Below are 26138 nucleotides of genomic sequence, written 5' to 3'. Positions count from 1 at the left end.
CGCATCTGGTCAACGAAGCAGTGTAGCTTAACCCGTGCACTAATTACAGATTGCTTGGTCTTAGACAACTGGCAGGATGTTCCATGGCTGTCCTATGTACATAACTTTTTTAATGATCTGGGTCTTTCAAAATATTTTAAAGAACCTGCAATTTTAACCACTGTTACAAGAAAGGCCCTGAGATCGCTTTGTCTATCCCACCTGGGAGAACTTCGCATGGCTCAAGAAATCAATAAAGCTACCAATCGCCATATTTTAACGATTCAATGTACTCTGGGCATCCAGCCGTATCTTACCTTTTGTTTGTCCACCTATGAAAAATATTTGCTAACTCGGTTTAGGCTTAATTTGTTTTTCTGTTTGGTTACATTCCCAGGGAGACAGGATTGGTCAAATTCCATCATCCGGTGTCCTTGCGATGGCACCTCAGAACAGTCCAATATTCACGTATTGCTGTTCTGTAAATTTTAAGATGTACCACGCAAACGCTGGATCATTCCAATCCTGTTATCCCTTGGACTGAGAAGATGCCGGCCAGCTTTTATGGCTCTACAATTTTTAGATACAGTATCAAATGCCAAATGCATAGCCATGTTTCTTAAGAACTGTCTGAAAATCCGAGCCACTCATGGAGACTTACAGTGACTTAAAAATGAACCATTCTGGGTTGTTATGCCTGACTTTACATAACTAGCAGACAGAATCCAAACTTTTTATATGATCTATTGTACGGATGAAAGGCTTTATCATGTGTATATATATATATATCGTTTAATACTATTTTTATTGTATACTTATGACTGTATATGAAACCGTATATTATGACTGTTGCTTTTATGATTTTATCTTGTTCTAAAATCGAATAAAGCTTTCTACTACTACTAAATAAATAATCTTGCACAAAGTAATACATTTGAGAAATAATTGTTTAGAATTTAAATTAAAAAAAATGTTGGGTAAAAATAAAATTTTATTATTAATGTGGGAATAGTTATTTTTGGTTAAAGTTAAGGACAAAAAAGTTGTATAAAGGTATTATTTAAATACATAAAAATAACTATTTTTTTATTTAAATTTTAAAAAATTAATACATTTATTAAAAAATCTATAAAAATGTATAAAAAGTGATAGATTAAAAAGAAAAATTATTTACTATGATTAATAGTTGTTACATTTATTAATACTAATTTTTAAAAAAAAGTTCCCACGATTTTGCATTGATTTCAATGGAAGTAATTGTCCTTTATTTATTTCCATAGATGAAGCTGGTTGTCCCGCGGAACTGAAAATGAAGGTTAAAAAGAAGAAGAAAGGGAATCTTCTGAAAGGAAATGGGATAAGAATACAGGTAAGGATAATATTACATTATTTTTGAAGTAATAACTTATTAAAAAGATGTTTAGATTAAATAAATACATAATTAAAAATAAAGAATACATTGATTCGTTTTTTTTGTTAAAAAAATATAGCAAAATAGAATATTATTCAAGGAAATTTATACATATTTTTCTGTATTTTAATGTATTATATTTATTTAAATAATAAAATATAAAAAAATTACATTCAAATAGTCCCTTTTTAATCTTTGCAGCTTTCGATGACGTAAGTACGTAAACGTGAACGTAAGCGGACATTTTGCAGAGGATCGATGGAGGAAGCAGCTGGAAGCTGATCTGCGTCCAGGTAGGAAACATTGCAAATTATTATTTAAACATGTTAAATTAAAAAAAGTATACATATATTGTAAAGAAGGGATAAGCAGAGATTGCAGTTCACGTATGTAATGTAAATATTGTAAAATAGCATGTCGCCGATCGTGTAATTAGAGTATGCCTATGTCGGGTCGTAGAAAGTTAAAAGTTAAAGAGAAAAGTTATTTTTGATAAGAATTTATTGATTTTCAACAAAAATGAAATCTAATGTAAATGTGTGATTGAAAACATTTGATTACTAAAAAAAGATTTTTAAAATGCATTTTTCAATAATTTCTTGCTGTTTTTTGTCTACAAAAAAAACGATTTGTGGTTATTCGATTTTTGAAAAAAGCTTCGAATTATTACTGTAATTTGGTAATTTGATATTGTCTGAAATATAATTTACTTTGGCTGCGTTGTTTTTTGAAAGTATTAAGATTGACAGTGATAGTATGATTTAGAAGGAGGGAATAATTGTTTACTTTGGATTGGTTTGGTAGATAATATACAGTTATCTTTATAATTTATTATTGTAACTAGTAGAGGTGGAGATAGGGAGAATATGCTTTTTTGGAGGTAGATTTGTTTCTTTTTTATTAAAAATGCATAGGATTTTAGCATTAAATTCGTAAATAGTTAGGGTGATATAGTGAGAAAATGTTTTGTTAGGAGGTAGTATTTTATTTAGCATGCTATTATAATTCTCACAAATTGTTGATCTATGTAATATAATTAATAATACGATCAATCAACATATTATAACAACAAGGAGTGTCAAAGAGTACCATTTTTGTATATCGTGGACTTTATCTGGATGTTTATCGAGATACTTTATTTTGGGGTTTACCAAAATAGAAGAATATTTGACCATACTTGTACCAGGCTACTAACAGAGCTAAAGAAGGCCTTAGCAATAAAACCTAGGAACATTACCCTAATAATCAAACGAAGGGCAGAATATCAATTCGCTCTAAAAAAAAAGAAACGAGAGTTACAGCAGGAAGCCTGGGAATCACTAAACCAAGCTGCAGAGATCCACAATAATACTTTATTCTGGGCTACGGTTAATTCCCCCTTCCTCAGAGACGATAATATCCCTGTATTGAGCTCTAATGTTTCTAGTGATTGTTGGGTAACTCATTTTTCGAATATATTTGGTTCAGACTGCGGCTCAGCTACCACCCGATGTAATTGGCCCATACTACCTTTAAATTTGACTGTGGCCGAGGTAGAGATAGGAATTCGTGCAAGCAAGGGGGGGAAGGCCCAAGGACCCGATGGGGTCCCAATAGATGTTTATAAGGCAGGCCCGGAGATCTGGAGCCCCCTCCTTGCAAATGTATTTAATGCAGCTGTTTGCACTAAAGCACCGACCACATGGGGGGAATCAATTATTATCCCTATTTTTAAAAAAGGCAATCGGTCTGAAGCAAAGAATTATCGCCCCATTTCCCTTTTGGACTCCTCAGTAAAGGTTATGAGCAGAGTCATGTTAGCTAGGCTCGAGGAGTGGGTTGAAGATAAGGCAATTTTGTCCGAAAGTCAGTTTGGTTTTAGGAAAGGTAGGGGCACTCTGGACCAATGTTTGAATCTTGATCTCATAACTGGGAAATATGTAGAAGCCAACGGCCGTGCATTATATTTATGTTTTGCTGATTTAAGCAGCGCCTTTGATATGGTTGATCACGGAATTTTATGGCCCACTTTGCTGCGGATGGGCGCCCCCGAGGGTATTATTTTCTTCCTTGCCAGGCTGTACCAAAATCTGCAAACCTGTGTGCGTTTTGGAACCAAGGGAAAATGTACCCCCAAATTTGACGTACGACGCGGCATAAGACAAGGCTGTGTTTTAGCTCCATTATTGTTTATTTTATTTATCAATGAAATTGATGGAATTTTAAAAGGTGTTCAAGCAGACGCTCCCAGGCTAAAAGGCGCATCACTGCCGGTGTTACTATACGCTGATGACGCCGTGCTTCTTTCCAGGACCCCGCTGGGTCTGCAAAGATTGATGGATAGATTTTCTCTGTTTATTAGGGACAGGAAATTACTGATCAATAAGGACAAGACACATATCATGACCTGTGGGGCTAAAAATAAGAAACCTACCGCCTTTTTCATTGATGGTAATAAGGTGCAATCAGTCGATTCCTTCTGTTATCTTGGAATAACCTTTTCCCATGATAGAAAGTGGTCTAACAAATTTAAAAATGTCAGCAATAAAAAGGCGAAAAGCGCCCATGGTATTTTTAAATTCGCTGCAACAATTGGGGACAGACGAACAAGAGATATGCTGCAAATTTATCAAGCGAGATGCGCAAGTATCGCATTATATGGGGCGGCTATTTGGGGTCATAGGAGTGCCCATAAATTGCAGCTTGAGGAAAATTCCTTTTTAAAGAAACTCTTATGTCTGCCCTCATCAGCCGCCACTGTATTGCCCCATCGGGAATTAGACATTAATTATTTGAATGATCTCTTAGCCTTAAGACCATTAATGCTATGGCGTTCTATCTGGCTCCAGGAGGAAAAGACCTTAAACAGATCTGTAATCGCAGACTGTCTCTCATTGGACATGTATAGGAAAATCCCGTGGTTAAGATATGTTATAGATTGTTATTCACACATTTTTAATCTTGATGTCATGGCCGATCCTAAAGCTGCACTGGCTATACCGAAATCAGATGTGAAAGCAATCTTTCTGGACAATATGGCAAAGAAGAGGTCTTCTTCGTGTCGGTCCATGACAACTGTTTCCTTCGGCAGTAAATACTCTCTCACTGAAGGTTTTCCGCCGTACCTTGTGCTGGTAACGAGGCCTTCACACAAGTTTGTCTTAACCAGGCTCAGGTTCGGAATTGTCCATGAGTTAGTGCCATTGCCTAACATTAAACAACACCCTAAAGGACCGTGTCAGTATGATGGCACATCAAAACAGAGCACCCTGCACTTTTTACTTATATGTAAATTGTACTTGAATTTTTGAATTTTGTACCTTAAGCCTTTATTTGCTAAATATGGGATACAAACAGTGGATGAGGCAATGAGTCTTATTTTTAACATGACATCCGCTGATATTTGTTTTTATACTGCCATGTTTTTAATCAAATCCATCAGTGTACGCAAAAGCATGATATTTTAGTATATTGGTCTGTAGTGTATTGAAACCTTTTTACTAAATTTTATGATTTATGTATATGTATTTTCCTTATATGTGCTTTTATGGTCAATCCTTTTGTACTGAATAAAGCTTCATGAACTGAACTGAACTGAGTATAATTGATTTATTTTCTCTTATTACTATGGTATTATATACAATTTCAGAAACATTTTGTGCTTGTAACCACAATTTTTTGGACAATTATATTGTAATTTAAAGAAGCTTTTTCCAAGTTTATATTTTTTAGAAAAAAATAGAAGAAATTATTTTAAAATTAAAATGCATTTTTAGTTGAAAAAAATATGTTGTCAGGTGGTTGTCAAATTGGAAAGCATTTTCAAAGTTTTCCGAAAATTTTAAAAATATTGGCACCTTCATATTTCGGATTATTGGGGTATTGTGATGTTTCAAACATTGGTTTAGTACAGTTTGAAAACATAGAAGAAAAAAATATAAGGTTAAAAAAGATATGCAGACCCAACAAATTAAAAAAAAAATGTTATAGCCAATTGTAATTAGTGTTTGTTTAAATTTAGGGCAAAGCAGGAAAGTAAGGTGAAAAAGTTATTTAGAAGCTTGGAATGTTAGCAACATTTTCAAGGTAGTCTAGAGCCACAGACAACGCAAATTGTTGTATAATACCCAATAGTCTCTCAGACATTTCCTTTGTTTTTTGTGTAACTCGTGGGTTTAGACTACCGGCTAATGTTTGTGAAAGTCTCATTTCTTGAAAACTTTGCTCCTTCTTCAAAGTTTCCAAAAAAGAGTAGAAATTAGGGTGTGGTTTTCCAATTGTATGGTTGAAGGAGTTATGCCATCCCTCAATGGCATTATTTGTTTTAGCTTCTCCCTCTAAACAGCTCGTGTAACAGTTCCACTACTCCACATGGAAAAGTGGCTTCCTCCTGCGACCCGATCTGCTTAGGTGCCCAATCCATGTGTCTTCAAAATAATTTAGAATGGGTGCCAATTTGTCTTCATTTACATTGTAATAATTTGATTCTGTAATGGTAGTGTAGTACTCATCTACACTTTCGGGAGGCACAAAACAAAGAGCTGTTAATTTTTTTAACTCAACTTGTAGTTTGCTATCTGTTGAGTATTCTGCAACCAGGGTTGTTTTCTGTAACTTACGCCAGAATGCCTGGGAAAAATGGAAAAAACAACCCTGAATTTGGGTATCCGTGTACGTTTTACTGATCACATTGATCATGCTCAATTCAAAATCGACATTTATTTTCCTAGGACTTTTGGTTGTTGTATTTTTAATAACTGATAAAAGTTCAGTGTAGGTTGCAGAAGACTTATCAGGCAGTAAACTATATGCTAAGGGGATCACATTATGGTTAATTTTAGCGTGTATAGTGTAAATTTGGGTGAAAGGATGGGGTGTACTTTTAAACGTCCCATCCATCATCCAAATTTCACTATTTTCTAACTTAACAAGGTTGCGGGGTGTACTAAAAATTAGAATACGTTTTTGAGGGTTTTCGTTGTCATGGAGAAGGAAGGGTTCATCAGCAAAAGAAATAGTAAGTTCATGTGGAATAACAATGTCAGAAAAGGTATGAGGTGTAGTTATTTGTGTGTTACTTGCCTGCTTTTGTCTTTGTATAATTCGCCTCAGATTAGGAATTATAGGCATATTACTAGTGACATGACTGGGGACATGCTGTGCAATCTCTCTTTAAATGGATCCTGTAGAATCATTGGAGGTGCTTGCAAGTACTTTCATCTCATTTAGGGTTTCCCTTACATCAATCTCCATTGCAGAGGCAGAGTGGTTATGATCAGTTGTTTTAATAATAATATCTTCATGGGTAACCGCTCTGCCGCTGCAATGGGATGAGTAGTATTGCACGCACCTCCAATGATTTCTGGGAAAACGTATCCTTTCTTTACAATATATGTATCCTGCAGGCTTAAGTAATTTGTTTCCTTTTTGGATTTTATGTAAGTAGCTGTTTCCTGAGCACACATTATCTGCAAAGAAACAATGTTTTATTTTAGTATGTAAATTGAAATGATAAAAAAGACATAATAATAATCTACATTTTCCCAACTGCTGCACCTTCCTGGGGTTAGAATAGTAATTCTTACCCGTACACTATTCCACACTTTCCCTACTGCTGCACCTTCCTGGAGTTAGAATAGTAATTCATACCCCTGCTCTATCCCACACTTTCCCTGCTGCTCTTTCCTGAAGTGAGAATAGTAATTCTTACCCGTACACTATCCCACATTTTCTCTACTGCTGCACCTTCTAGGAGTTAGAATAGTAATTCTAACCTCTACTCTATCCCACACTTTCTCTACTGCTGCACCTTTATGGAGTTAGAATAGTAATTTTCACCCCTACATTATCCCACACTTTCTCTACTGCTGCACTTTCCTGGAGTTAGAATAGTAATTCTCACCCCTACACCATCCCACACTTTCTCTACTGCTATACCTTCCTGGAGTTTGAATTGTAATGTGTTTTGTAATGTGTTTTTTAAATACCTTTTGATGTAGATGTTTTCTTTTTGCTCAAGTTGTTGTTCTGGTTTCTCGTTTTTTTCTGGTCTTTTGTTTGTCTGGTCTTCTGGGATTCGCTTTTAGATTATGTTTTTAGAGGATTTATTTGAGTATTTGAAAAAATGAGACAAAAAATGAAATGTAATATTTTATTTTAATGTATGAGATACTGTCAAATATGTTAATACTTCTCTGCATACGTTATTTTACACTCACATTACCTTGTAATTTTATTACACTTTCCCTACTTCTGCATCTTCCTGGAGTTAGAATAGTAATTCTTACCTCTACATTATCCCACACTTTCCCTACTGCTACAACTTACTAGAGTTAGAATATTAATTCTTACCCTTATTCTATCCCACACTTTCCCAACTGCTGCATCTTCCTGGAGTTTGAATAGTAATTTTTACCCCTGCTGTATCCCACACTTTCCCTACTGCTGCACCTTCCTGGAGTTTGAATAGTAATTCTTACCCCTGCTCTATCCCACACTTTCCCTAATGCTGCATTTTCCTGGAGTTTGAATAGTAATTCTTACCCCTACTTTATCCCACACTTTCCCTACTGCTGTACCTTCCTGGAGTTAGAGTAGTAATTCTTACCCCTACACCATCCCACACTTTCCCTACTGCTGCACCTTCCTGGAGTTAGAATAGTAATTCTCACCCCTACACTATCCTACACTTTCCCTACTGCTGCATTTTCCTGGAGTTATAATAGTAATGTTTTTTGTAATGTGCTTTTTAAATACCTTTTGATGTAGATGTTTTCTTCTTGGTCTAGTTTCTGTTCTGGTTTCTCGTTTTATTTCTGGTCTTCTGGGATTCGCTTTTAGTTTTTGTTTTAAGAAAATGTATTTGAGTATCAGAAAAAATGAGACAAAAAATGAAAATTAATATTTTATTTTAATGTTTGAGATACAGTCAAATATGTTAATACTTTTTGCATATGTTATATTACATTCACATTACCTTGTAACTTTACTACACTTTCCCTACTGCTGCATCTTCCTGGAGTTAGAATAGTAATTCTTATCCTTACTCTATCCCACATTTTCCCTACTGCTGCACCTTCCTGGAGTTAGAATAGTTATTCTTACCCTTACTCTCTCCCACACTTTCCCTACTGCTGCACCTTCCTGGAGTTAGAATAGTTATTCTTACCCTTACTCTATCCCACACTTTCCCTACTGCTGCACCTTCCTGGAGTTTGAATAGTAATTCTTACCCTTACTCTTTCCCACACTTTCCCTACTGCTGCACCTTCCTGGAGTTAGAGTAGTAATTCTTACCCCTACACTATCCCACACTTTCCCTACTGCTGCACCTTCCTGGGGTTAGAATAGTAATTCTCACCCCTACACTATCCTACACTTTCCCTACTGCTGCACTTTCCTGGAGGTAGAATAGTAATGTGTTTTGTAATGTGCTTTTTAAATACCTTTTGATGTAGATGTTTTCTTCTTGGTCTAGTTTTTGTTCAGGTTTCTCGTGTTTTTTCTGGTCTTTTTGGTTGTCTGGTCTTCTGGAAATCGCTTTTAGATTTTGTTTTAAGAAGATTTATTTGAGTATCTGAAAAAAATGAGACAAAAAATGAAATGTAATATTTTATTTTAATGTTTGAGATACAGTCAAATATGTTAATACTTTTCTGCATATGTTATATTACATTCACATTACCTTGTAACTTTACTACACTTACCCTACTGCTGCACCTTCCTGGAGTTAGAATAGTAATTCTTACCCCTGCTCTATCCCACATTTTCCCTACTGCTGCACCTTCCTGGAGTTAGAATAGTAATTCGTACCCCTACTTTATCCCACACTTTCCCTACTGCTGCACCTTCCTGGAGTTAGAATAGTAATTCTTACCCCTACACTATTCTACACTTTCGCTACTGCTGCACCTTCCTGGAGTTAGAATAGTAATTCTTACCCCTACACTATCCCACACTTTCCCTACTGCTATACCTTCCTGGAGTTAGAATAGTAATTCTTACCCCTATACTATCCAACACTTTCCCTACTGCTGCACCTCCCTTGAATTGGAATAGTAATTGTTATCTCTACAGTATACCACATTTTCCCTACTGCTGCTCATTATTGGTTTTAGAATAGTAATTTTTATTCCTATTTCATCCCACACTTTTGCAATATTTTACTACTACTACATTTGAATACAGTATAAAAATGCTGTTATGTAAATTATAAAATAATTACCCTCTTTAAAACGCGACGTTTGAATTTCCAAAGATGAAAGTATTTATTTTATTTTCGTTTTTGAATTTCTGTCTAAAAATTAGATTAAATATGTGTGGATTAGAAAAATGTTTTAATTTTTATTAAATTTGCATTTTGATTTATTTAAATTAGAAAAGTACCTTGAAATTATTGTTGAAGTAAAATCCAATTTTTAAAACTTGGCTTTTTCGTCACACTTTATAGAAGTTCTTCTATATTTAGTATTTTAACTTTTCGTGCTGTATTATTATATTTTTAGATATTTGGAAATAATTATATTAAATAATCCATGTAATGTAGATAATAATCATCTTTAAATATATTGTGCTTCATTTTATTAATATATGTCTCATTAATTATAGTAATATCTGGGTAGTAATAATGTTAATTTAAATTTAAAAATCAAACTTATTTAGGGATCGCATTTTAAATATTTTATGAAAATATTTCTGATATTACTTTTGTAAACGTACTTGTATTGCGAAAAGTAATGCTTCTTAAATGGAATTGGGTGTTATCTCAAAGAAGAGGTCAGAGGGTCAGCTTTTGGCGTCTGGTCACTCTGCTAGTTGATAATCAACTGAATTAAAAATGGTGTCTTACTCGTATTTATAAGTTTGAGTCAGTGTCACTGTTATGTTTAAGAAACATAGCGTTGGTATTCATTATTTAATTCCGTTTCATTACTGTGGAAAGTTATAATTTTTAAAATTATATAAAGATGTGTAGTTTTGACTTTTTCGTTCCGATATGGCATCCATTTTGAAAGTAGTGTTGTGCTATCATTTTCATAGAAAGAGTTGTAGGACATATTTAGGACATATTTAGGAACTACACAGTTTAAAAGGGCGACTATGTTTATGTTAAATATTTGTTTTTACGCATATTTATTATCATTTAAAATAATTTATTGTCAGTTTGTTATATTTTACAAATCTTTGTAATCTTTGTATGTGTAAAATGTTCATTAGTTTCGTAAAAATGAGTATCTTTTTAAATACTCGAATATTAATTTTTATACTCGAGTATTAATTTTTAAAAATGTTTCGCATTTCTTTGGATTAACGTTTAGTTTTTATCTACATTTTAAAACACTTCCCCACCCAAAACCCCTAATTTCCCTACATCCCGTGCCAGGTTTTATTTTACAAAAAAAATAAATAACGTATTTTATGCGTTGTAAAGGTATGCGTTGTAATTGAATTCGTTGTAATAGCACTTTCCTATTAATAACTCTATTTCGCGTTGTAACAGTTGTCGTTGTAAAAGCATGCGTTGTAAAAGTTTTTGCGTTGTAAAAAATGCGTTGTAAAGACATGCGTTGTAATAGTATGCGTTGTAACGTCATACATCCAAAAGCTTAAAAACATCCACAAATTCATGACGCCAAATTCTGCTCTGGGTCTTCTCCAATAAATGAGAGCCTTATGGCATACCAATCTCCATGTAAGGCAATTTTTGGGGGATATTTTTATCTTCCTCTACTGTCTCTGTCCTCTTTTTCCCCTTCCTTGGCTTCCCGAACACCTTTGTGAGAGTCGCCCCCCACCTTTACCTCCTCCCGTAAATTACCTTGATGCACAGCCCCAGAAGGAACCTTGTCCAAAACCTTCTCCCTCCAACTCCAATAGACCTGGTTGATTTCTGCGGTTAACCCCCTTGTTGCCAAACTGTCCACCATCCTGCCTTACATTTTGGCAACTGGGATGCTCTCTTGTGGAATTCCAGAGGGTCATCCTGTTGGTGACTGATAGTTTTAGATTCCCGTACAAATGCTCGGTCCACACTTGACTTCTGCAAAAGACTAAGGGGCTCATTAGGATGGCGGACGGAAGAGCTACCGCGGCCCTGGAGTACGCGGAAAATGCCTTTTCCGTGTCCGCCTGCCACGGACACTCCGTCCGCCATATCAGGATAGGAAAACGTGTCAAATTTCCGTCCGCGACGGAAAAGCACGCACTGCCGCCCAACTACACACGACCACGCGGCGGACGGAACACATCCGGAGGCTCCGCCGTACGTACTGACGTCTAAGACCGTCCCCCAAATCAAGATGGCGGAAAATACACATAAAACCGCTGCGGAAAAACAGTCTGTCTGAACACGGCGGATTCCCCACAGCGAAGAAAGGATACATAGCAGAGAGACCCACCACAAGCTGCTCGCCACCATGGACCCAGCGCTACACGCTTTCCCGATGCTCTTCGCGATCCACCACGTCCTAGTCTTGGCCCACCATGGACGCCGACGCAGGTAAGGCACAAACCATTGGCTGCATGGAGGGGAATACCTGCAAGGGTTGTGACGTAGGGAGGGGGAGTGTCATGTTACCGAAACCACTGATGAGAAGCAAATAGAAATACACATCTGTAGTACGCTAACATGAATGACAACGACAAACCACGAGACATGATAGACTACCTTTATTGCACATAATAGGGGTATAATCACAGTGTATGCGTGAGCATGGGCAAAGTGGGCACCAGAGCATGAACATCAGAGTCAGCACATCAGAGGGCAGAATGCAGTATCAGAACATCAACAGGGCATTGTGGAGTACAGAGCAGGTACATCAGAGGCAGCACGTGAGAGGGGCCAAGTGCATCTACAGTCCATAGCACTGAACATGTCCATCAGAGGCAGCACGTGAGAGGGCAGAATGCAGTATCAGAACATCAACAGGGCATTGTGGAGTACAGAGCAGGTACATCAGAGTCAGCACATCAGAGGGCACAGTGCAGCATCAGAACATCAACAGGGCATTGTGGAGTACAGAGCAGGTACATCACAGTCAGCACATCAGAGGGCAGAATGCAGCATCAGAACATCAACAGGGCATTGTGGAGTACAGAGCAGGTACATCAGAGTCAGCACATCAGAGGGCAGAATGCAGTATCGGAACATCAACAGGGCATTGTGGAGTAAAGAGCAGGTACATCAGAGTCAGCACATCAGAGGGCAGAATGCAGTATCAGAACATCAACAGGGCATTGTGGAGTACAGAGCAGGTACATCAGAGTCAGCACATCAGAGGGCAGAATGCAGTATCAGAACAGCAACAGGGCATTGTGCATAACAGAGCAGGTCCATCAGAGGCAGCACGTGAGAGGGGCCAAGTGCATCAACAGTCCATAGCACTGAACATGTCCATCAGAGGCAGCACGTGAGAGGGGCCAAGTGCATCAACAGTCCATCAGAGGCAGCACGTGAGAGGGCAGAATGCAGTATCAGAACAGCAACAGGGCAGTGTCCATAACAGTGCAGGTACATCAGAGGCAGCACATGAGAGGGGCTAAGTGCATCAACAGTCCATGGCACTGAACATGTCCATCAGAGGCAGCACGTGAGAGGGCAGAATGCAGTATCAGAACAGCAACAGGGCAGTGTCCATAACAGTGCAGGTACATCAGAGGCAGCACATGAGAGGGGCCAAGTGCATCTACAGTCCATAGCACTGAACATGTCCATCAGAGGCAGCACGTGAGAGGGCAGAATGCAGTATCAGAACATCAACAGGGCATTGTGGAGTACAGAGCAGGTACATCAGAGTCAGCACATCAGAGGGCAGAATGCAGTATCAGAACATCAACAGGGCATTGTGGAGTACAGAGCAGGTACATCAGAGTCAGCACATCAGAGGGCACAATGCAGCATCAGAACAGCAACAGGGCATTGTGCATAACAGAGCAGGTACATCAGAGGCAGCACAAGTACGTGTCCCAACCAACCCGTCCCAGGGACCACAAGAGTGCTAGGCAGTTCTCAATGGACAATGGACACACCATGTGAAATAACATGTGGGTGAAGTGATCAGCAACTCACATCACAGAATCAGGTTGACTGTGTGAACTACCTGCCTCGGACACACTGCCAGCACCAGCAACAGGAGTGTGAGACACAGCCACAGCCGGAGTGACACACACATGGGCCACAGACCCAGACACACTGCCAGCACCAGAAACAGGAATGTGAGACACAGCCACAGCCCGAGTGACAGACACATGGGCCACGGACCCAGACACACTGCCAGCACCAGCAACAGGAGTGTGAGACACAGCCACAGCCCGAGTGACAGACACATGGGCCACGGACCCAGACACACTGCCAGCACCAGCAACAGGAGGTGTGAGACACAGCCACAGCGCGAGTGACAGACACATGGGCCACAGACCCAGACACACTGCCAGCACCAGCAACAGGAGTGTGAGACACAGCCACAGCCCGAGTGACAGACACATGGGCCACAGACCCAGACACACTGCCAGCACCAGCAACAGGAATGTGAGACACAGCCACAGATGTAGTCACTGACACGTGAGCCACTGACCCAGACAGACTGCCAGCACCAGAAACAGGAGTGTGCAATACAGCCACAGATCTACTCACTGACACGTGAGCCATAGACCCAGATACACTGCCAGGACCTTTAACAGGAGAGGGCACAACTGAGACTGTGCTACTACATGATGCATGACAGCAACCAACAGACACAGTGGCACTATCTGATACATGAGAGTCAACTGCACCTGCGCCACTGGGACCACTGAAATGATGAGCCACAGGGCTGTATGGTCCAGGAGGCAGGGTGGCCCTGGGAGCTGGGGATAGCTGACCTTGAGCAACATCGGGGTGGGCAGGTGTCAATGGTGTGTGTCTGCGTTTCTTGGGGATATGTGAGTGCACCCTGGACAGGACAGGACTGGCAAGTGGTGGTGACTCTAAACAAATATCACCCACCATAGGTGGAGCTTCAGCAGCCGGAGATCGGGTTTCTGGGGACGTGCTGGAGCCTGCTTGTCGTTTGCTGTGTGCCTGCCGTCTGGACTCAGAATAATGTGTAATGGGGGATGCAACAACAGGGGACTCCCTCCTCTGCTTCTGACTGGCCTGGATGGGAGTGGAGGTATGAGCGGACTCTGCCGCGGAGACATCTGTTTGGCGTTCAGTCAAAAACATCAGCCGCAGTGCAGCCAGGGGTGAAGTATGCCTGTCCTTGATTGCGCCATTGTCCATGGTAGAAGCCTTGTCCGTAGGATGTGCCTCATCCGTAGGTGGAGTGTTGTCTCTGGATTTTGCCTGTGCCCTGGTCGGCGCCCTGTTCCTGCCAGCAGACTTGTCGTCCGTGGTGTACCTGTCTCCAGTAGACACCTGCTCTCTGTGTGTGTCCCTGGCCTTGGGAGATGGACCTTGCTCTGTTGTGTGCCTGTCCTTGGGAGTCTCCCTGCTCTTAGGAGGTGCCTTTGTCTTTTGACTGTCCGTGTCCTTGGGAGTGGCCCTTTCCTCTGTTGTGGGCCTGCCCTTGGGAGTCTCCCTGCTCTTAGGAGGTGCCTTTGTCTTTTGACTGACCTTGTCCGTGTCCTTGGGAGTGGCCCTATCCTCTGTTGTGGGCCTGCCCTTGGGAGTCTCCCTGCTCTTAGGAGGTGCCTTTGTCTTTTGACTATCCTTGTCCGTGTCCTTGGGAGTGGCCCTTTCCTCTGTTGTGGGCCTGCCCTTGGGAGTCTCCCTGCTCTTAGGAGGTGCCTTTGCCTTTTGACTGTCCTTGTCCTTGTCCTTGGGAGTGGCCCTTTCCTCTGTTGTGGGCCTGCCCTTGGGAGTCTCCCTGCTCTTAGGAGGTGCCTTTGTCTTTTGACTGTCCGTGTCCTTGGGAGTGGCCCTTTCCTCTGTTGTGGGCCTGCCCTTGGGAGTCTCCCTGCTCAAAGGAGGTGCCTTTGTCTTTTGAGTGGCCTTGTCCGTGTCCTTGGGAATGGCCCTTTCCTCTGTTGTGGGCCTGCCCTTGGGAGTCTCCCTGCTCTTAGGAGGTGCCTTTGTCTTTTGACTGTCCTTGTCCGTGTCCTTGGGAGTGGCCCTTTCCTCTGTTGTGGGCCTGCCCTTGGGACTTTCCCTGCTCTTTTGAGGTGCCTTTGTCTTTTGAGTGGCCTTGTCCAAGGGACTGTCCATGGACTTGTGAGTATCCCTTGCCTTGGGAGTACCTTTTGTGTTGAATGCCTGTGTAGCTCCTGAAGGCATGTCCCCCAACAACACTTGTGGATCCTGTGTGTGTACTCCAGTGTTTCTGACGTTGTCTTCGTGAACAGATTTTGCTGACCTAGGGGATGGAGTCTGTGCCCTGCGTGCCCTGACGTGCTGTCTGGCGCTGCTTCTAGTGCAATAACCTGTATTTGAGTCCTGCTCAGAATAATCACTACCCCCTGAGACATCCAGTGGTGTGGATGGGGAAACAGAAGTAGCACCCTGTCCATGCGACTGTACTATTGCAGACGACACACTGCTTGCCAATGACTGCACTGTCCTGTGTAGACCAGCAAGATTGCCATGCATCCCTTCCATGAATGCCACCACCTGCCCCAACTTCCTATCATGGTCTTGGAAAGCATTTGTCATATTGGTCTGCCCCACACACAGCTGTCGCAGCAGATCAACGGCCTCAGCACACAGTGCATTTTGGCTCACCGTGGCAGGGGCAGCGGTGCCTGCACCGAACGCCACTCTGCTCCCCCTACTCCTGCGGGCACGAACAGTACATGGTGCAGTTGGCGGAAGTGTGGGCCCTGTGGGCTGTGTTCCGACAGAAGGTGATGATTGCCCACTCCCAGTCTGTGACAACAGTGCTGGCTCACCAAGATTTTCAGAAGATGAGGACGATGGTGTCTCCACATGCGAGTCCTCAGGGACGGTCCTGTCCCCCTGTCCGGCGCTGCCCTCCTCTGTGTCAGTCTGCGTGTGTGCGAAGTCTGACCCGGACTCATTTCCTCGACTAATCTCCTCCGTCTGTGGCTGAGTGTCCTCTGTCATAGCTGAAATGCACATAAAAGAGGTGTAAGTCATGGGCACACTCACGTACAGAAGGACAAGGATTCCCAAATGCCATAGCTGACAAGGATCTTGTAGCCCCCATCCTGCACACGGCCCACCTCTACCAGTCATCCTCACATTACATAAGCGTTGGTGGCCGTGACACATGTACAGCATGCGGACAGGGCAGGAGCACGTACATCTGCACACATTTCTTGCCATGGGGCAACGGACCACTAGGGCATGTGCTGCAACACTCAACTACTAAGCAAGTGGCGTGTCAACATGGCGGACCTGGATGTCAAATGACACCCATCCAATGGGACCAACATGGCATCACAGAGATACATACGCACCACGGAACTCAATACTGTGTCTGTGCACCAATACATGCATTGCACTCACAAGTTTCCTACACAGACAGTATGCTCACCGCTAGTTTGCTGTTGATCGACACTCAGACGTTCGGACAGGTCAGGATGCGTCACTGCAATGATACGGTACATGAGAGGGGTCATGGAGCGTCGGGCCAGACGTGGCGTCCTTGGAATCATCCCCAGTGTCACTTCCGCTACATTCTTGCTCAGCCTGGAAATGTCGTCCCAGCGTTTGTGGCAGTGTGTATGTCGTCTGTTGCACACCCCCAATGCCCGTACTTCCCGTGCAATGCCCCTCAACACGTCCTTGCGAAGGTGCAGCTTGACCTACCATGATGGGAGACAAAAGGGTGTAAGTCAGTAGACAGTTGGCCTGTCACACAGATAGGGGCAACACGTATCTGTCATCCGCCATGCACAATCCGGAAAATATGTCGAGCCCACACTACACAGCTAAGATTGCAGTAGGCAGGATTATTTGGCCCCCTCATGCTCACCAACATGTCACACACTGCACTTACCACCTGTCCGGGTGCGCCGTAGAGGCGTCCATAGTTGCGGAGCACACCGTCCACGAGGACATCAAGCTCCGCGGCGGTGAAGGGACGAGACCGGATCTCTTTGTCTCTCGACATGGCAAGATCACGGAGTAAGGCACTAGAGCAGCAGTCGGTGGTCAGCTCAGCAGCAGCAGCAGGTCGAGATGATGGTCACAGGCAGCAGTCGGTGGTCAGCTCAGCAGCAGCAGGTCGAGGTGATGGTCACAGGCAGCAGTCGGTGGTCAGCTCAGCAGCAGCAGCAGGTCGAGGTGAACAGGCAGCACTGGTCCCCAGGGTAGGATGTGTGCTTTTGGACAACGCACATATATAGGGCCCTCAGCACGTGTCAGTGGCATACGTCGGCAGCAATTGGTCAGCCCTGGATGCGTGTTCGTGAAATGGGCCAATGACTGGCCCTGGTGTTGCGGTGCACTGCTTCCGCTACTTTCGATTGGGCATATGCGGCCAGCGGCCCTCTTCCCATTGGCTGCATGTGCACGGACCGTCACGGGCACACATCGGCAACCGCACGTGCAAGCGTCAGGCACGGATGCTTCAGTTGCAACAATGTACTATCACTGGCGCCACTATGGCGGTGCACGTACTCAGCGGGAGAGGTGCAGGCCTATACACCCTTTAGATGTAGTCAATGGACATGCCAGTTCATGTCCCCTCTTACAGTCACATTGCATCATCCACCGTACACCGGCCGGAGCGGCCGGGCCTAGGACGGCCGTGCCGGCCATGTACACAACCGCCGTGCCAGGCCGGGCCTAGGACGGCCGTGCCGGCCATGTACACAACCGCCGTGCCAGGCCGGGCCTAGGACGGCCGTACCGGCCATGTACACAACCGCCGTGCCAGGCCTGGCACGGCGGTTGTGTACATGGCCGGCACGGCCGTCCTAGGCCCGGCCTGGCGGTTGTGTACATGGCCGGCACGGCCGTCCTAGGCCCGGCCTGGCACGGAGGTTGTGTACATGGCCGGCACGGCCGTCCTAGGCCCGGCCGCTCCGGCCGGTGTACGGTGGATGATGCAATGTGACTGTAAGAGGGGACATGAACTGGCATGTCCATTGACTACATCTAAAGGGTGTATAGGCCTGCACCTCCCCCGCTGACTACGTGCACCGCCATGGTGGCGCCAGTGATAGTACATTGTTGCAACTGAAGCATCCGTGACTGAAGCTTGCACGTGCGGTTGCCGATGTGTGCCCGTGACGGTCCGTGCACATGCAGCCAATGGGAAGAGGGCCGCTGGCCGCGTATGGCCATTGGGAAGTAGCGGAAGCTGTGCACCGCCATGGCGGCGCCAATTATGTTATCTTGTCAGACGCTGCACCGTGATGTTGTGTCTGCAGTTGCGTCATGAGGGTTGTGAGCGTGATAGGGAAACTTCATCTGTCATTCACTATTCCATGTGTGTCCATACTATGCCCATCGGTGGGCACACAATGGGCAACAGATGTGCATTTGGACGTGTTGACGTCGGGTGTGACCCTACAGACGTTATTACATCTTCACAACTACACAGTACATCACGGCTGTATGGCCAAATTATGAATCTGTTGTCAGTGTGTGGTTCTGGCGAGGTGACTACAATGGTGGTGGTACACATGCATTCAGTGTATGTGTTTTGGACGTTGTGTCACCATGCATGTAATTACCGTATGCTCAACATTATTGGTGTTGGCATTGGTGCATGATGACATGGTGTGTGTGTATCATTATCGTTTGTGTGCATGCACTTGCATGTGTGTCTGTGTTGTGGCTTCTAAACATTAGGGTAAAGACACACGTATTGTCAGTAATGTTCACATGTGACTGCGTTGCGTTGTACGTGTTGAGACACTTCCTGTTGCAAGTGGCTGCACTTTGTTAAAGGGCCACTCCATATTGTATTGACTATCAGAGATGTCACACATATGACCATTCTCCCTAAAAATGTTGTTCTTGCTAATGTTGGCTTACATGTGATGGAGTTGCACACGTATGCGTCGTTTGTAAGTTGACTCAAGTTACATCTCTCTCCCACACAGGAGGGCTCCAAATGTGCATCGGCCATACACTGTGCTGGAGGATATGGTTGACGAGGAGGTGATTAGGAAATTCCGGCTGGATCGACGTCAGTTGATGGAGCTTGTTGCCCAATTGTCTCCTCATCTGCAGCCACGTAGGACGTATCCTGGTTCTATTACACCCACAGCAAAGGTTATGGCGGCACTACATTTCTTTGCTACTGGCACCTTTCAGTACACAGTTGGATATGCCGGGGGGATGTCACAGTCCATGTTCAGCACGGTACTTCGGGATGTTTTAAGAGCTATGATGCTGTACAAGAATGACTACATCCATTTCCCACAGCCGGAAGAGTTGCCAGCATTCAAAGCAGACTTCTATGCACTGGGCCACATACCACACGTTGTGGGTTCAATTGATGGCACACATATCGCTATCATTCCACCACGGGCACGTGAGCAGGTTTTTAGGAATCGCAAACACTTCCATTCGCTGAACGTGCAGGTGGTGTGCCTGGCAAACAACATCATCTCCCATGTGTGTGCAAGATTTCCAGGCTCCGCACATGACGCCCACATCATGCGGAGCAGCATTGTCCCCCAATTGATGGCAAATCTGCGACCCGGTCAAGCGTGGCTTGTTGGTGAGTGTGCAGTGGGGACTCTTGTGATCTCTGTGTGGCATGGGGTACCCACCATATCTTGTTGTGATGTTTGTGTCTGTCATCCCCCTACATAGGCGACTCCGCGTACCCAAACCGGCCCTGGCTCCTGAGTCCCATACGTAATCCAACAACTGCGGGTGAAATGCGCTACAATGATGCACATGGAAGGACACGTCGAGTGATTGAACGTACCTTTGGACTGCTAAAGTCTAGGTTTCGGTGCCTGGATAAGACCGGAGGGGCCCTGCCTTACTCACCAGGCAAAGTATGCAGGATCGTGATTGCCTGCTGCATGCTCCACAACCTGGCCGTGCGCAATGACATTGAACTGCTATTGGACCCTGAAGACGAAGAAGTTCCTCGGCCTCCCATCCCACCCATGTCGACTGATGAGGATAGTGGTGAGGAGGAAGGTGTGGACCAGAGGCGCCAGCTCATTGATCGCTACTTCCCTTGAATGTGAGTAACTACCTCTTGTGCCAGTTGACAATGCCTTATGTATGTTTGCTGGTGTTGTGTGGATGTGGGGTGCATCAGCTGTGTGTTCTTGTTTGTGATAGTTGCATATGTGTGTCTTCATTTCTTTGGACATACAAGTCTCCATGATGTGTGTCCTCTCATCCCATGCTTTTGTGATGAGTGTAGTTTGTGGAATGTTGCTGTGCAGTGTGTTGTGATGTGTGTGAATCTGTTTCCTGACGTGTGTTTGCTGTCTCTGATTTTCCCTAGGTCACTCCCGCAGCGCCATGATCATGTACGACTAGGATCCCTGAACATGTTGACGTCTGTTTCTGAAGGCAATCATGTGAATAAACATGGAGGCTAAACATCATTGAGTGTGTAAGTTGAATTTATTTACAGGTTGTGCATTTGTGATGGTGAATATTTACAAGTAAGTGGGGGGGGGGAGTTGGAGTTGAAGGTAATGGCAGATGAAATGTCCGTGCTGACACCACATTGGGGGGTGTCAGGCTAGTCCAGCAGACCAGTGCCAATGATTGTCTATGTGGGACAGGATACTTTGCAGGGTGAATGTGTGGCTCAGGCAGTGTCAAAGTCATTGGCGGCCCCTCTTGGAGCGTGTGGATGGCGCTCCAACACTGCTCTCACCCACTTCCAGCTTCGGGCGGCCCCTCCGTCTTTGAGGTGGAAGTGAGTCAGCTGGGGGTGCAGGTTGTTCATGGGCCACATCCGTCGCCAGGGGCACAGGTGGTGGTGGTGGTGGCGGCAGCGGTGGAGGCGGAGGTGACGGTGGAGGTGGAGGTGACGGTGGCGGTGGCGCGACGACAATTGGTGGAGGGGGGGGTGGGGTTGTTCCGGCCAATCCATTCCCTCCACATTGTTGTCTGCTGGCCCATGATGTGCACTATCTGGCCAAGGTACCCCGAAATTTCCCGCAACATGTTCGTGTTGTCCACGGAGTCCTGCTGTGCACGATCTGCATGTTCCTGGGAACGGTCGTAGGAAGCCTGGCACCTGGCTAGGGCTTCAAGGGACTCTGCCACAGGATGGGGTAGGTGTCCTTCCTCTGTGCGGCGGAGGTTGGGTCGCCTGATTGCCTGATGTGCCGTCGCCTCTCTCCTTTGTGGCCCACTCACCCTGCTTGGGTGTGAGGCCGATGGACCTGCGTCGTGCGCTGGGTTAGGCAGGGTGGCACAGGCAGGAATGGTGGTACTGGTGGTACTGGTGGTGGTGGGGACTCTGCAGATCACTGAGGCAGGTGTCGCTGGAGTCACACATGCGACGGTTGTCGGGCCCGGGAGTCCCTGTGAGCCAGATGGCCCTGGCTTTCGGCTTGGGCCCGCTCCATCCTCCGCACCGGAGCTGCCTGTGTCATCGTCCCCAGAGAGTCCGGTATGTGTGGGAGGCAAGGCTTGCGGCCGGGTGCTGGTTTCCCCAGTCAGTTCACGATCACCTGAGGGACAAGATAGAGCTGGTCAGTAATGTGGACATTACATGTTCATATCAATTTGTACACATTTCTGTGTCCTCTCGCACACACCCCACACACCCCACCCTCCACCACCCTCCACCCACCACCACCACCCTCCCCGTGAACATGGAGGCCTGTTGGGAGTTGTAGTTTTGGCCTCTCACACACCCCACCCACCACCACCACCACCCTCCACGTGAACATGGGGGCCTGTTGGGAGTTGTAGTTTTGGCCTCTCACACACCCCACCCACCACCACCACCACCCTCCACGTGAACATGGGGGCCTGTTGGGAGTTGTAGTTTTGACCTCTCACACACCCCACACACCCTACCCTCCACCACCCTCCACCCACCACCACCACCCTCCCCGTGAACATGGGGGCCTGTTGGGAGTTGTAGTTTTGACCTCTCACATACCCCACCCACCACCACCACCACCCTCCCCGTGAACATGGGGGCCTCTTGGTAGCCATGTACATGTTGGTGGGTAGGTGTCCCACGTGCATGGGTTGGGGCGTAGGAGATGTGTCTTCTCAGTTGTGTGAGCCTGACCATGTCATAATGATCGTGGTGCTTGGTTTGTACTTACCACCCTCTTCTCCTTCATCAAGTCCGTCTAGGCTCTCTGGGTGAAGTATCACCAGCACCTTCTCCTCCCAATCGGTGTAGGGTATGGGCTCCAGGGGTGTTCCGCCGCCAGTATGATTGGCTCTTGCATAGTTTTTTGCGCGGATGCCTTTCACCCGGGTCTTCAGGTCATGCCACCGCCTCTGGATTTCATGCTTCGTCCTCGGCACGGTCCCTGACGCATTCACCCGACTGACGATCCTGTCCCACATGTGGTTCTTTTGCGCCACGGACGTCTGCTGGACTTGGGCCCCGAAGATGTGGGGCTCAACACGGATGATTTCAGCTACCATTACCTTCAACTCGGTCTCCGTGAATTTAGGTTTTTTTTTGGGTGCCATGGTGTGTGGTGCTCAGTGTGTGGGTTGAGTGAGTTGTGGGGTGCAGGTGTGTGGTGTGTGATGTGTAGGAATGGTGTGGTGGGTGTTTGTGTGGTGGATGTGGTAGTTGTGTGTCTTCTATTTCAGTAAGCTGTATATCAGTTAGGGCCTCTTGCTAGCAGCAATGCTGTGATGCAAAGGATTGAGGTAGTGTGTGGGTGTCATTTTATAGTCGTGTCTCAATGGTTGTTGGCAGTCAGGTGGTAGGTGGGCGTGTTGACTAGTGTGCATTATTGGGTACTTGGGGCGTGTCATGGTGGCTTGTGCTTGGTGTTGGTGTATCGGGGGGGGCGTTGTCATTTTTCGTATGTTTGCTTTGTACTTGCGGTACACTTTCTGACATTTGTTTGACGTTAGGGATGTTGTGCGTGTTGGCCTTCCGCAGTGATGCACTGTTTATCGTTGCATTCTTTCCGCCACGGACGTGGATGGCTGTGCGTACCGTGGTACAGGCGGATTTATCCTAATTGCGGACACGGAGTATTCACAGGTATGGCGGTAAATGTGTCTTTTTCCGTGGTCATTCCCGTCCGCGGCGGTGGCTGTTCATTAGGCTCCGTCCGCCGCGGACGGAGTTAGATGTGTTCTGTCCACCGCGGACGGTGTTTGTTATGAAACGTCCGCCGCGGTCGGAGTTTCGTGACATGAATATCCTAATCGCAACCGCGGATTCTCCGCGGCGCGGCCGGGAGTAAAATTTCCCCGACCATGGCGGACAGTGCCCGTTTCCGTCCGCCATCCTAATCGACCCCTAAGAACACTGGTTTGCCCCGAGACACCCCTCTTCTCCCCCACTGAATTCAAAAACTTCTCCCCATCGTCCCAACAATCCCCTTCTCTCAATTCACCTTCTTCCAGGTCATCGCTTTCTGCATCAAATACCAATGGTTCACCACATCCAACATACTTTGCCCCACTTCCCCCCGGCATTTCCCCATCACTAACTCCTCCATCATAAAACTGCCAATGAATATCTTTTGTAGCATTTGTTTTGCCTGTATGCGAAGGGAAATCTGCTACAGATATCCTTCCCTCTAGCAGCCCCCCTGACGGAGCCGCAGCGAGCTCTATCCGCAACATTCTTTTGCCAGATGCTTTCCTCGCTGATGAAATTGGCGCCTTGCCCCTCAAACTGCTCAGACCTGACTGTACCGTATCGCCGTATTTACCCCCCCCATGCTCCCAATCCTGTCACTATGACCCTCTCTGGATGCACCACAACTGCCCATCCATACCCACTGACCTCTCTTTGACTCCTGCACAACCTTCTGAAATTACCCTCCCAAGATCACTCCCTGAAGCCCACCACCATAGCTGGGCTGGCTAACTGCTGAGCCTCCTGTCATGTGCCATCCTCTGGGGAAACTAGGGGCCCTGCGTCATGCAATTGCTGTGTCCAGAGAGGCAGCAGCAATGCCTCCACGCCGCCCTGCAACCCTGCCTGCATCACTACTTCCCCACTGTTGGGGGCCTGTCCTGCTAGAAAGCCACTTGGGGCCAAATTTACACTCCCCTGGGACAACATTCCTGCTGGCCCCAGCGAGGAGGTCTCCATGGGCAAAGCTGGGGGTATAAATATGGCAACTCTGGAGCAGGGCTGTACGTTGAGCAGTTGGGCTCTTCCCGGCCAAACAAAACCCGCATGTGCTGCCACGGGAGTATTGATCGGTTCCTGCAGAATACAGTGGGAAACAACTGTTGCTGCGGCACTCTTCGCCAGCCTCCCCCGCATGCCACTCTTGTCCCTGCAAGCAATCCGGCCCAAGGCGCCTCTCCGCAGCCTCCTGGCCCGACCCAGGGACCGCCCTCTCCTCCCGCCCACTTCAGCGCGCCGCCCATCAACAGAGTCGGGCTGCAGCACGTCCTCCAGTGCAACAGCCTCTACCTGCTTGGAAACCACTGGCATGGCCGCAAACCACTCCTCTACTTCCGCGGGTTGTGGGGACAGGCAGGCGGCCACCGCTTGGGAGACTCCACGCGCTGTCTTTAGTTTTGAGCGTGCGAGACCCACCCATGCCTCGCCAGGGACTCCGGGCTTCTGCAGGTCATCACTGCCAGTCGCGCAGAGCACCCGGATGGCCTCCCACACTTCTGCATTCGCAGCCATCGCCATAGACAAAGCCACAAGGTGAGTGACGCAGGACAATAGCCCCTTAAACTACAAAACTGAAATCCTCTGCCTCCTGCCTCCCTCGGGCACAGTCACTTTCCCGCCCCGCCAGACCCCTATAAATAACCTTTTGCCCCGCACACCTACTGCCTCGCCAATTATCCCTATCACCACACCTGGGTGTCCCGCTCCATTGGGCGAAACAACCCAGGGGGAGACCGGCTCGCGCCCAGCTCCCCCTGGGTCCCTCCTTATCTGAGTTCGCGTGCAGCCCTTAATGACTCGAAATTCTTCAACAATGGCCGCCGGTGGTCTAACTAGATGATCTCCCCCTCTGGTTTGGTCTCCCCTACATCAGAGGGGAGCTTAATATGCATCCCCAGATGCGAAGGGGGAAATTATTCCGATGGCGAGATCAAAACGATGGAGAGATCAAACAATTGGGAGATCAAAACGATGAGGAGATCAAAACGATAGAACACAGTCCCGCATAAAGTTAAAGAGCTTGTTTATTAAGATGCAGCTATCAGTGACCCTCAACTTTAACTGCTTGCAAAAGAATCTTTCTTGATGTCACACATACATCAGAAAAGTTCTCTCTTAAAGAAGACATCACCACACATCTCCCCCTTATAACAAAATAAAAATGAATAACACAACTTCCTAAACTAATAATAAGATGTTAATATCAAATATATTTAACAAATATATACAATTTCTTATCAAGATTACATTCAAATTAATTAAACAGATGTAGAAATAAAACCCTGCAATTGTTCAAGTTAGGAAAATGGGGATTGATTTTACATATACTTCCCAAACTCCAGATTTTTCCATTATCTAATTTTGCAACTGATCCCATGATCTTAATCACTTTTTGAGGTTGGGAATATTTGCTTTCTCCTTTTTTAACAAATCCAGTCTTCCTCACAACAACCCAATCACCATTCTCTATACCCACAACTTTCACTCCTTTTCTTTTATCATAACTTTCTTTATTGCTAGCATGAGAATCTTCCATCCTTTCTGCCATGCACTCACGATCCACCGAAACCTGATCTTTCTTTCTTAACCAAATAGGT

General features: G+C 45.5%; 1 long non-coding RNA gene across 1 annotated transcript in view; it reads left to right on the top strand.

Annotated features, from left to right (window-relative positions):
- The first annotated feature begins 1305 nt into the window (after positions 1–1305).
- Positions 1306–26138, top strand: part of LOC144761943 (uncharacterized) — a 151003-nt gene continuing 126170 nt past the window's right edge. The window contains exons 1-2 of the long non-coding RNA XR_013595967.1: positions 1306–1348; positions 1592–1683. This is a non-coding gene — a long non-coding RNA (uncharacterized LOC144761943). The remainder of the gene's footprint in view (positions 1349–1591; positions 1684–26138) is intronic.

The sequence above is a fragment of the Lissotriton helveticus genome, chromosome 6 (genome assembly GCF_964261635.1).
Source record: "Lissotriton helveticus chromosome 6, aLisHel1.1, whole genome shotgun sequence".
NCBI lineage: Eukaryota > Metazoa > Chordata > Amphibia > Caudata > Salamandridae > Lissotriton > Lissotriton helveticus.
Note: the sequence above shows the minus strand (reverse complement) of the source record. Positions and strands in the feature narration are given on the sequence as shown.